Consider the following 13,803-nt stretch of genomic DNA (forward strand, 5'->3'; position numbering starts at 1 on the left):
TGTCTCTCTCTCTCTGTATGTCTCTCTCTGTATGTCTCTCTCTCTCTCTCTCTCTGTATGTGTGTGTGTCTGTATGTCTCTGTCTGTATGTCTCTTTCTGTATGTCTCTCTCTCTCTCTGTATGTCTCTGTCTGTCTGTCTCTGTCTGTCTCTCTGTCTGTCTCTCTCCACCTCCTCTCATTTACTCCCTCCCCACTATGTCTCTCCTCTTTTTCTCCCTCTCTTCTGCTACAACCTCCCCTTTACACCTCGGCCCCTTCCATATAATCTCTCGCCATCTCCCTCCCCCCCACACACACACACCTGTCACCCTCTCCTCCTGTGGTGGGGGGCCCTTTCAAAATTTTGCTATGGGGCCCAGAAGGTAGTAGTTACGCCTCTGCCTATAACCCTAACCATACACACCCTGCAGCCTATAACCCTAACCATACACACACCCCGCAGCCTATTCAAATAACCATACACACATCCCACAGCCTGTAACCATAACCACACATACACACCACACAGCCTATAACCCTAACCACACATACACACCCCACAGCCTATAACCCTAACCATACAAACACACCCCAGCCTATAAGCCTAACCATACACACACCCTGCAGCCTATAGCCCTAACCATACACCCCCCGCAGCCTCTTACCCTAACCATACACACCCCGCAGCTTATAACCCTAACCATGCACACCCCGCAGCATATAACCCTAACCATACACACACCCTGCAGCCTATAAACCTAACCAAACACACACACACACTGCAGCCAATAACCCTAACCATATACACACCCCGCAGCCTATAACCCTAACCATACACACCCCGCAGCCTATAACCCTAACCATACACACACCCCCGCAGCCTATAACCCTAACCACACAGACACCCCGCAGCCTATAACCCTAACCATACACACACCCTGCAGCCTATAACCCTAACCATACACATACACCCCGCAGCCTATTACCCTAACCATACACACACCCTGCAGCCTATAACCGTAACCATGCACCCCTCCCTGCAGCCTATAACCCTAACCATGCTCACCCCGCAGACTATAACCGTAACCATACACACCCTGCAGCCTATAACCCTAACCACACACACACACACACCCATGCAGCCTATAACCCTAACCATACACACACACCACAGCCTATAACCCTAACCATACACACACACCCCGCAGCCTATAACCCTAACTATACACGCCGCGCAGCCTATAACCCTAACCATACACATACCCTGCAGCCTATAACCATAACCATACACACCCCGCAGCCTATAATCCTAACCATACACATACAACCCGCAGCCTATAACCCTAACCATACACATGCATACACCCCGCAGCCTATAACCCTAACCATACACACACACCCCGCAGCCTATAACTGTAACCATACACACCCCGCAGCCTATAACCCTAACTATACACATACACCCCGCAGCCTATAATCCTAACCATACACACACACCCAGCAGCCAATAACCCTAACCATACACACACCCCCGCAGCTTATAACCCTAACCACACACACACCCCGCTGCCTATAACCCTAACCATACACACCCGGCAGCCTATACCCCTAACCATACACACCCCACAGCCTATGACGCTAACCATACACCCCCCGCAGCATATAACCCTAACCATATGCAGCCTATAACCCCCTCAGTACCCCCATGTGTACGCTGTCCCCCCTCCCTTCAGTGACCCCATGTGTACACTGTCCCCCTCTCACTGGCCCATTGTGTCTCACTGGCCCTTGCGGCTTTCTCCCCCCTCACCTCCTGCCCGTACCTCTCACCCAGCCGGCCAGTGACCGGCAGCTTTCATCTGCTCTGGGGCTTCTCACCCGCCGACCTCCCCTCCCCATCCTGCATAAACACAAACTTGGTCCCTCGCTACGGCTTCCTCCCTACTACTGCTTGCTCTGTCAGACCTCATCGAAACCCCCCTCCTACTCCCGCACCCTCGGCGATGCACCAGTGCTGATTCCTCTGCCGGCGGGCACCTGCTGTGGGCTCTGATCATGACCCAGCTGTTTTCCGCCGGCTCCATCACCATCCTGCCTGAGCTTCAAGTGAGGTCTGCTGCTGCTGCTGCTACATTCATTTCTATTAATTAATTGAGACGCCAGCACCTTAAGTTACATTGTTTTACCATTAATTACATGTGATTTATGTATATTTTTGTATATATTATGTGTTTATAAAATATTTCTGATATTTCAATTGAACTGAGACTTGTGTTATTATTGAAAAGGGGAACCTATATTACATTAATTTTTTAACTTTAATCAAAGGTATAATTGCTAATGCTGTGACGGCTTTCCAATTGTTTTCTTTTATTTCTTACAAGCTGGTTTGCTTGTTGTCATATGCGGCTTTCCTTGGCTATTATTATTTTTATTCAATATAGCACCAGAGGTATGGTGTGACTCACTACCTCCCTCCCTTTTTTTAGACTAAAATAGGTCACATTTCTCTTAGCAGAATTTGATCGTACCCAAAAAACTAATTTAAATGGCCCCGGGAGGGCTGCTGAGCATGCACAGGGAGGACCATGGGAGGAGGCACATGTGCAGCAGCCGTCCGCAGGGAGCCTGCCACCCTGGTCACCCCATCGACACTCCCCTTAACTCTGGCGATCCAGTCTGGAGACCGCACCACTGCCATGCCAGAAGAAGGAGGCCTGGCTCTGTGTTCCTGCTCAGCATTTGCGGACATCGGGGAAGAGGGGAGCGGCTGCCTGGAACTCGCTGCTGGAGGGGAAACCATCAAGTCAGACAGAAGGAACAGATTGGTCGCCATCTCCGGGAGGAACCCTCAACCTGGTGGAGTTCCATGACCTGGTAGGGTCAGCGTGTCATGTATAGGTAGGTATTATTGACTCTGGCACTTGTATCCTAACCCTGTACACACACACATATATGTAGCCTAACCCTATCCATACATACATGCTCACACACCCGCAGCTGACCTGGTAGGGTCAGCGTGTCATGTATATCTAGGGATAGGCATTATTGACTGTTTGTGTGTGTGTGTGTGTGCAGGGTTATAACACAGTTGCCAAACACACCCACCCATAGTCTATCCATATGCACACACACACACACACGTAGCCTAACCCTATCCATACACACTCACACGTAGCCTAACATTATCCATACACATAGTCTAACACCATCCACACACATATGTAGTCTACCCTATCTGCACACACGCCCATCCGCACACTCCATACATACACACACACACCTGCAGCCTAACCCTATCCATACACACACATAGCCTAACCTTATCCATTCATACACCCATAGCCTAACCCTGTACATACACACACACTCGCAGCCTAACCCTATCCATACATTTGTAATTTGATATCTGCCCCAAGCAAGGGGCGTGGTCTCATTAAAATGGCCATGGCCTCACCAGAGAAGACTACCTTATACCAACAGACCTTTGCCACCACAGGAAGAACATTTTTTCACCATATGAAGCCCCATACAGTAATGTCCCCTGCACCTTATGCCCCACACTGCAATGCCCATGATACATTATGCCCTACAGTATAGCTTCTACACACTGGGTGTCATACTCATTGCCAGGGGTTTCATGAGATGGGTGTCTTCATTGCCAGGGCTTTCATGCTCTGGGATGGGTGTCATACTCCTTGCCAGGGGGTTTTAATGCTTGTAGCCAGTGGTAATGTTCATTGCCAAGGGTGTGTATTTTTAAAAATACAATGTTTATTCTTACAGTGAAATTTTACATTTCTGAATTTAAAAAAATAAATTGAAAAAAAGCTATGAAATTCCAAAGACAAAAAACCTTACGGTTTCACATGTCCCATTAAGGCTTCTTACACATGATCTGGCATTTCTGAAACCTGTTGTAACTCTTCCACTCAAACGCCAAAAAGCAATGAAATTCCGATCATTCAAGCTGACGCCTTAATGGACGTGTTCCTTGCGCAATACAGATATGGTACGCCATCACAGCTTGTGGGTAAGTGCAGATTCAGCACTCTCACAAAGTGAGATTGCTGTCACTCACACAATGGTGGAGCTGCTAATTCACAGATTTGTGTGCTCATTGGAATACACACATGCAGTCTATGCAACTGAAGGTCTGAGCAGTAAACAGAGCCGAGAGGATGAAGTAAAAGTGGTGTTGATTGGGGGAGGAGGCAGTGTGGTGCGCATGGGGAGGAATAGAAATGCATAGATAGTGGGAAGGCTAAGCAGCACTGATGGGGGACTAACGAAGCAGATGGGTGGAAAACAGTGGCACAGATTGGGGAAGGTAAGACAGAGTGATGTGAATGGGTGGGAAACAGAGGAGCAGTTGGAGGAAAGACAGCACTGAAGGAGGAGGGGGTTCAGATCAAAGGGGATAAAGGGAAAACAGAGCAGCACAGATGGAGAGGGGAGACAGCAGTACAGATGAAAGGAAACTGTGTCATGGATGAGGTGGGCAGAGCAGCATGGATGGAGGGGGAGATAGAGTATCACTAATAGAGGGGAAGCCAGTGGCACAGGTAGAAGGAAACGGTGGCATCTGTGTGGAAAAACAGGGCAGCGCAGATGGGAAAAGACACATTGATGCAGATGAGGGAATACACACAGTAGTAGGTATCGGGGAAGACAGGGCAGCATGAAGGCGTATAGGAGAAGAAAGTGTAGATGCATAGTAGTTGGGAGTATTATAGTTTTTGCAATTATGAAAGATGTTTCTGGTAACTGCATGTGAATACTAAATGAAATGGATATATGTAGTGAGTTAAAGATGTTGGACCCTCAGTGGGATGGTTCTAGTAAAAGTGTTTATTCTAGCACCCGTCATCTTTGAAAACCCATGCAGATCCTCTACCCTGTCTGGGGTGTTGCTGTCTGCTGTAGTGCTTCTAGCACAGGTCTGGTTTGCAGTGCTGATATACAGACCACACTTTGCTAGAAGCACTACAACAGACAGCTACACCCCAGGCAGGGAAGAGGAATTGCATGGGTTTTCAAAGATGGCGGGTGCTAGAATGAACACTATAGTAACTCAGAGGTATAGACCGTTTTAGGTACTTATTAGGATGAGTGAGCCACATAACTGCTCAGACCTTCAGTTGCATAGACTGCATGTGTGTATTCCAATGAGCACACAAATCTGTGAATTAGTAGCTCCACCATTGTGTGAGTGACAGCAATCTCACTCTGTGAGAGTGCTGAATCTGCACTTACCCACAGGCTGTGATGGCGTACCATATCTGTATTGCGCAAGGAACACGTCCATTAAGGCGTCAGCTTTAATGATCGGAATTTCAGTGGTTTTTGGCGTTTGAGTGGAAGAGTTACAAGAGGTTTCAGAAATGCCAGATCATGTGTAAGAAGCCTTAATGGGACATGTGAAACCGTAAGGTTTTTTGTCTTTGGAATATATATATATATATATATATTATATATATATAACCTGCAGTTAACCATTGAGCAGTGACATGAAGGATTATATTTATGCAAAAATGGGAGAAGTTATAGTGGTTGTAGCTTTATAGTACACTGCTGAGTGGTAAGGCAGGACAAGTCTGAGTGAGGCTCAAGTGTTGGTGTGCTTTTGAAACATACATTGACAATGTTATAAGTAACTTATTGTATAGTGTAAACCACTGTGTGTGTGTCACCATCATATTTTGTTTTTTCATTTGGAAAACTGAAGCCTATGTATTTGTGTGTATGTAGGATTTATCATGCTGTAGGTACTTTAGATTGAATTTAGGTATCACAAAGTAAAATGTCAACCTGATTATTATTATTAATGTTTAACCCCCTTTAACATGCCCACAGATGACCAGCAGGAAGTCAATGAGGGCATCCGCGGGGCCCTCGGCCGGATGAGGGAGCACCTCCTACTCCTGGCTGCAGATCTGCAGGACCTTTCAGACCTGCTACTTTAATTTTTTTTTTTTTATAAATAAATAGTTATTCCCAGTTAGAAGTTGTCTGTGTTTTTGTATAATTTTACAGTATGTGTGTAAATGGTGTAATGTATTTATGTAATTTGCAAAAGGTAGATACTGTATATAGATGTGTGTTTGCATACAAGTGCTATAAAGTAAAGGGTAATGTGAAAATGGTGTAGAAGGTGTGTTGGTGTGTATGTGTGTGTTTTAGCACAGCGAGGTAAAGTACCTTTATTGTAGTGTGCACATCCTTGCTTTACACAAATGTAATATAACTGTAGTACCAATAACATTAGGCAAAATACATAATACACACACACTGTAATTATAACTGTAGGTACAGTAAGTGATCTTTAGTATGTGTTACTAATAATTTGCACATTGTAGAATATTGCATTTGCCGTGCAATTTATATATAATATGCATACATAAATCATAGGTAAAGGGGCAACAATGAATTCATACCACTTCACATGAGGTAAGGGTTAATCTAAAGTGCTAGTAATGTGTTTAAGTATCAATGAGGAATTAATTGATTACAATTAAAAAGCAAGGATTATACTTACGATAATACCTTTTCTTCGGAATACTTCATGGCAGCCATTACATTGGGTTCATCTCTCTCTCTCTCTCTCTCTCAATTAGACAGGTAGTTTTTTCCCCTAGGATCCGACTCCTCCTCTTCCTTATCCTATATAACTGAGCACCTCCCCTCTGACCATAGTCTTTTGAATGTCTCCGCCCCGATCCTAGGGAAAAAAACAGAAACAGGGAGGGCTAAAAAATATAGGCTACCATGAAGTATTCCAAAGAAAAGGTATTATCGTAAGTATAATCCTTGCTTTCTCCTTCATACTTCATGGCAGCCATTACATTGGGATGTACCAAAGCAGTAGGGAGGGTTATACAATACCTCAAGCCAACGCTTGCCTCAGGACTTCACCTCCAAACCGCACTTCCGCCACATCCAGGGCGTAATGCTTAGAAAACGTGTGTAGAGAGGACCAAGTGGCTGCTTGACATATCTCTCTGGCTGACACATTCGCCTCTCTCGCCCATGAGACAGACATTGCCCTTGTTGAGTGTGCTTTAATACCCTCAGGGACTGGACGTCCTACTTTTCTGTAGGAAAAGGAAATAACATCTTTAAGCCATCTTGAAATTGTTTGTTTTGCCGGAACGAATCCTTTCTTCGCACCTTGCGGAATCACAAACACATTTTCTGACTGTCTGAAAGCTGCAGACCTGTCCAAATAAATTTTTATGGCTCTAACCACGTCCAACGTGTGTAAATTTTCTTCTCTCTTATTTGACGGATTCTGATAGAAACAAGGTAATATGATTTCTTGATTTAAATGAAAAGAAGATACTACTTTTGGTAAAAAAGAATGTTTGGTCTTCAAGACCACTTTGTCCGGAAATATCTTCAGATACTGATCCTGTATACACAGAGCTTGAAGTTCACCAACCCTACTGGCTGAGGTGATCGCCACTAGGAAGGCTAGTTTCCATGTCATAAATTTGAGATTTGCTCTATCTAATTGCTCAAATGGTGCTGACATGAGCCCATTCAGAACCAGATTAAGATTCCATTGTGGAACCATAGACCGAATTCTTGGACGAATTCTCTTAATAGCCTGACAAAACCTTTTAATCAAACTATGATCAGCAAGTTTTCGGTCCAACAAAACACTTAATGCTGATATGTGCACTTTCAGTGTAGACACTGCCAACCCCTTGTGGAAGCCGTCACATAGGAATTGCAGCACATGCGACATGTTCGCCTTTGGAAACTGAAACTTTTCTTTGGACCACTTCGCAAAGATCCTCCAGACTCTGTAGTAAATAGCAGATGACACCTTTTTCCTAGCTTGAAGAAGTATTTCAATCACATCTGGCGACAAATGTTTTTCTCTCAACTGTTGCCTCTCAATTTCCACGCCGTCAATGACAACTTCTGAGGATCTTGACATCTGACTGGTCCCTGGGACAGAAGATCCACTGACACTGGCAGAAACAGGGGCTCCGCCAACAACATACTCTCCAGCATCGGGAACCAAGCCCTCCTGGGCCAGAATGGTAGGACTATTATCACCTGACACCTCTCTGTCCTGATTTTCCACAGTACCCTGTGGATGAGGGAGAAAGGGGGGGAACACATAAGCTAGGGCATAGTTCCACCTCTGCGACAGGGCATCGATTCCGCATGATCCCTGCGTTGGGTACCTGGAGAAAAATTGAGGAACTTTCTTGTTGACCGACGACGCCATGAGGTCTATTTCTGGCACGCTGAAGTGCTCTACTATCAGCTGAAAGACTGATTGTTTTAGTTCCTATTCGCCTGGAATCAATGTACTGCGACTCAAGAAGTCTGCAATTTGATTTTCCTCTCCTGGAATGTGCAACGCTGAGATAGACTGGAGATTTGCTTCGGCCCACGACATTATGCTCTCTACTTCGTCTAACAACACCCGACTTCTTGTACCCCCTTGACGGTTGATATAAGAGACCGTTGTGATGTTGTCTGAGAACACTCAAACATGAGATTCTTTGATATCTTCTGCGAAGAATTTCATCACCTGCCACACCATTCTCAATTCTCTGTGGTTTGATGACCACTCCTTCTCTTGCATCGACCACCTTCCTTGGCACGATCTTCCCAACCCATGTGCCCCCCAACCGGAGGCGCTGGCGTCTGTAGTTATTACCACTTTCTTTCTCTCAACAGTTCGTAACCCCACCAAACTAAGGATTCTCTTACTGTGCTTGGAATTTTTATTATCTGATCCAATGACGTACGACTTGTGGAGAACCTTAGAAGGAACCATTGCAATGGCCTCATCCTCCATCTTGCCCAAGGAGTTACCTCTACCGCTGAGGCCATCATCCCCAGCAAACTCATCGCGGTTCTTAGGGATACACGGGGGTCGTTGCAAATGAGCGTTATTAACTGCTGGATTTTTTCGCACCTTCTTTCTGAAATGGATATTTGGAATGAAACTGTGTCCTCTAGAATGCCTTGGAATTTAATATTTTGTGAAGAAATGAGCCGGCTCTTCTCCCAATTGACCATCCACCCGTGGTTTTCAAGAAACTCGATGGTGTAGTCCCTTGCGACAACACTTTCTTCTTCGGGCCGAGCTGCTATCAGGATGTCGTCTAGATACGCCCATATAATGATCTTTTGCCTTCTTAATCTTTCTATTAAAACCACCAGAACCTTCGTGAAGACTCGAGGGGACGAAATCAAGCCGAACGGCAGGCAAGTGAACTGAAAATGCTTCTCTTTTATGGCAAACCTCAGATACTTTCTGTCGCTTGGAAAAATGGGAATGTGAAAATACGCATCTTTTAAATCGATTGCTACTAGATAATCGTTTTTTGATAATCGTTTTTTCTGATCCCCATCAAAATAGATTTGGTTGTCTCCATGTGAAACTTCTTTTTTCGTAGACGATCGTTCAAACTCCTCAAGTCGAGGATAGTTCTGAATCCGCCTGACACCTTGCTTATAACAAACGGGAATAATATCCTAGTCCCCTTTCTATTTCTGGGACTTCTTTGACTGCATTTGTGTCGATCAGAGCTTGCAAACTTAACTTTAAGACTTATTTTTCTGTCTCTAGTAGAGGAACTCTGGAACTTAAAAATTTCGCCAACCTTGGCTTTGAAAGAAACTCCAAACGATAACCTTCGGTTACTATCTCTAGCACCCATTTGTCTGTGATGCTTTGCTCCCAGATATGAGCAAACTTCAGGAGCCTTCCTGCTACTGGGACCTGCTCCATGGGACATCTGGCGTCACTGCTTCTGACTTGTGCCAGAACTTTCGCCTCTCTTTTTAATGTATTGGCGAAAAAATGCACGCGTTGTACCTGAAGCGTACCTGTCGCGAAACGGCCTACCCGGCCTGTATGATCTGGCTTGTCTATATGATTGCCTACTGGAATAGGAATGAAATCTGCCTCTCTTATCCTGAGGCAATCTCACGGATTTGCCCCCCGATATTCTCTGAATCATCTGGTCAAGATTACTTCTGAATAGAAAGGCACCTTCATATGGAAGAGTTGCAAGCTTTTTCTTGGAGTGAGAATCTGCCGTCCAAGATTTCAACCAAAGGGCCCTTCTGGCCACTACCCCCGAAGTCAGAGACTTGGCAGAGAAATCCAATACATCTAACGATGCCTCAGACGTAGTCCACTGCCATTTGAATTTGCGCCAGACTTTTCCTCATATAGTCACGGAAGGCTCTGTCTTGCAGGTCATCCTGCAATGCGTCACACCAAATTCTTAATGCTCTAGAAAGGGATGCTATGGCTACACCTGACTTCATCGACACCGATGTTGATATGTGTAACCTCTTTAGCGCACTCTCCATCCTTTTCTCCATGGGATCTTTTAAGGACGCACCATCCTCCAATGGTATAGTTGTACGAGTGGTGACTTCAGAAACAGCTGCATCTATCTTAGGGATGTTACTCCATTTCAAAAAGTCCTCATCCTCAATAGGAAACATTTTATCGATCCTCTTAAAGGAACCAAGTTGCTTGTCTACATTACTCCATTCCTTTATTAGTATGTCTTTAACAACTTTATGGACAGGGAAGCACCTGCCCTTCCTTGATCTGTCCTCAAATAAAGTATCCAACTCTGTTTTTACTGGTTGCTTAGAATTCAGAGTTTTAGAGTTTTTTTAATACCACTTCCACTAAACCTAAATCAAATAAACGTTCGTCTTCAATGACTTCCCCTGACTCAGCAGTGGAATCATCCGAGGCATTATCATCAGAACCAGCAACAATTGATCCACAATCATCATCTATGTCCAAACTGGTTTGTGATCTAGATCTCTTGCTGCTAGTAAACTCCTTTTTTGACACAAAGTTCTTCTCCATCCACTCTCTAAGCTCAGAGATTTGGTTAGACACAGAAGTAGCTACTTTCTTCTGCAGACAACTTCTACACAACACATTTTCACCAGTAAATGATTTGTCACATTCAGGGCATATTTTATCCAATCTCTTCTTAGCTGACTTCTTTTTTGCAGCCACAGGCACACTAAAATAAGAAAGAGATAGACTAACTATCTTTTCTAACCTCAGCAAAGTAAAGTAACCAGTCCTCAAAGAGGACTTACCTGGGCAGCGGTACATTCGGTTTAGGAGAGGCATCCTCCATGATGTGCAGCGCTAGTATCCACTTCAAAACTGTGAATAAGCAGCAGCGCCTGTTACACCGGCCAGGCGCTATAAATACCGGCACTTCCGGTATTTGGAACGCAAGCGGCCTGCTGTGGAATGCAGACCTTGTGGAGGCGCGCCGGAAATGCGCGTCACTTCCCTCCGACGTTTACTGCAAAGAGCAGCTATAAACAGACGCCGGGAACAGTGACCACGCCGGACATGCTGCCGCTGCCTCTCCCACTGCTCTGGACAACACCACTCAAGCCCAGCCACCGCTTCTTGGGCATACATTTCTGGTGAGTCCTATGCACAAATACTCGGGCAAAAGTTCCACCCGTTCTGCCATGTCTTTTTTGGGTTTCAGGCACCGCCAATCCCCATAATATAAAGCAGTAAAAAGATCCATGCCGCCGTCCCGGATCAATATTCAGGGTAAGGCACCGCCATCCCCCCCGCTGCCAGGTCACACATATCTTACCTACACTAGCTAACCTAACTACCTGTTTACAGACAGAGGAGACAGGAAAAAAGACTATGGTCAGAGGGGAGGTGCTCAGTTATATAGGATAAGGAAGAGGAGGAGTCGGATCCTAGGGGAAAAAACTACCTGTCTAATTGAGAGAGAGAGAGGGATGAACCCAATGTAATGGCTGCCATGAAGTATGAAGGAGAAATAAACCATTTTTTATGAGGTTGCCTAATTGCATAAGTGTGTCATGTGGCAGATGTATGAGTTCTGAATAGAGTAGTGAGGTTTGCAGAAAAGCTGTCCGAATCGATGCGTACGGGCAGCTACCCGTCCGTTCGGACGCTGTAAGACCGTGCAGAATCTTTGTGTTCCCACCGCACACAAACGGTTTGGATGTAGTCCGAAAACACAACGTCTTCTTAGAGAGTCTGTCTGACTGGATGCGGAGGACCTGTGGGCGTTTTTTTCTTACAATGTCCGCACAGTGTGGTGTTCGGTCAGTTCCGAAAGAATTCAGAATGGACCGCACCAAGCAGAATGAGGCCCTTAGTGTCCCGGTAGTCTAGAAGGGAGCGCTGAGGTCTGACCAGGAACCGGAGCACTGTGCCTGCAGTCCTTGTGAGACACTTTATCCCTTTACAGAGAAGCGGAGGCGTCTGAGGCTAGTGGAGGCCGCTGTGGATAAGCTCCGCCCATTCACGCAGTGCAGTGAACACGCTGTGCTGCAGCCCGACGCGTGTCTCTCTCTCTCCTCCGGCCAGCGCGCTAACCTGGTTGCCCCCCCCCCCCCCTGTGTGGCACACAGTCTTCCCTGGAGTGAAAGGGGGGGGTTGAGACGCTGTGGACCCGTAAGAAATAGCCACATGCAGCTGTGGTGGGTCCCTGGAACAGAGGTTCATGGAAGAAACACTGCATGCAGTGTTGACCAGACCCCTCCATGGTCCCTTGTAGCAGACAGACACTGTATAGAACGTCCTTAAATGTAATAAAAACTCAAAATAAAATAAAACCATAAAATAAAAACCTAATCCCCCTTAGGAGATCCTTGCCAAGGAGACTCCTCCGGGCACTTTTTCTTAGGCTGAGGTAAAATATTTTATATTTTGTATTATATATTTCCTCCTACTGCCGGGAGTATGCCCTCATCTCTTCCTCTCTCAGACACAGTTTTTCTAAGATTGGGGTCTGGGTGGGGATAGAGGGTGGAGGAGCCAGCCGTATTCAAATTTTTATTTTAAAAAGTGCTGACTCCTCCAAAGCACCCACTGTATTTCACACGTGATGACTGCAGTGTCCCCTGCTGCAAGTAGGAGAAACTTTAACTACATGGATATCTAGTTAAAGTTTCTAGTGCCCATGCACGCACCTCCTGTTATGGCGGCCCATCCTGTTCTTCTGTGCATTCACAGCTAAGCAATGGCCAGAACCATCAATGGTTCCTGCTTTAAAAGCCATCAATGGGGGATGTGTGGAAGGCCATCCTATAAGTTGTAAGCATGCATCAGGACCCTCCTTCCTCTAGGTCTGTCTGTTACCCAGTTTTTGCTATCACCATCTACAATTGTAAAGCGCAACGGAATCGGCTGAGCTATATAAAACTGTAAAGAAGTAAATAAAATAAATGACAGACTGAACTCCTTGTCCGCCTTCCTAAGAGCACAGATTATATAGGAGAGCTGTGATTGGCCCCCCAAAAAAGCATGTGCTCATCTGTATACACTATACTCACAGCTCGTTTACACCATATCCAGCTCATCATAGGTCAAATCCAGCTTGTCCACACCATACCTGCTAGTCATACGTTATATCCAGCTCACCATACATTATATCCAGCAAGTCATACCCAGCTCATCATGTCATATTCAGGGAGCTGTAATTTTTACTTGAATGGCCCCTCATAGACATCTTTATTAGCTTTACAGAGACCAAATACTGGAAACTTTATTGTTACTCTTTGGATGTGAGGTTGGTTACCGCTCTTTGGATGTGAGATTGGTTACACCCCTCTAACTCTATATCTGCACATTTTAAACACTCATCCATTGCAGGTCAGCATGGTTTTGCAACAATACAAATTTTTTTTTTTTTTTGCTTTACTACCAACTCAGAATCTGACCCTTTGTGAATTTAAAAGTCTCTTGTATTTCATTCTATGGGGTAAATTAAACAAGTTTCCTAAAATAGACAAGTGGTGGTCC

Source organism: Crinia signifera, chromosome 9 (assembly GCF_055691185.1).
Source record: "Crinia signifera chromosome 9, ASM5569118v1, whole genome shotgun sequence".
NCBI lineage: Eukaryota > Metazoa > Chordata > Amphibia > Anura > Myobatrachidae > Crinia > Crinia signifera.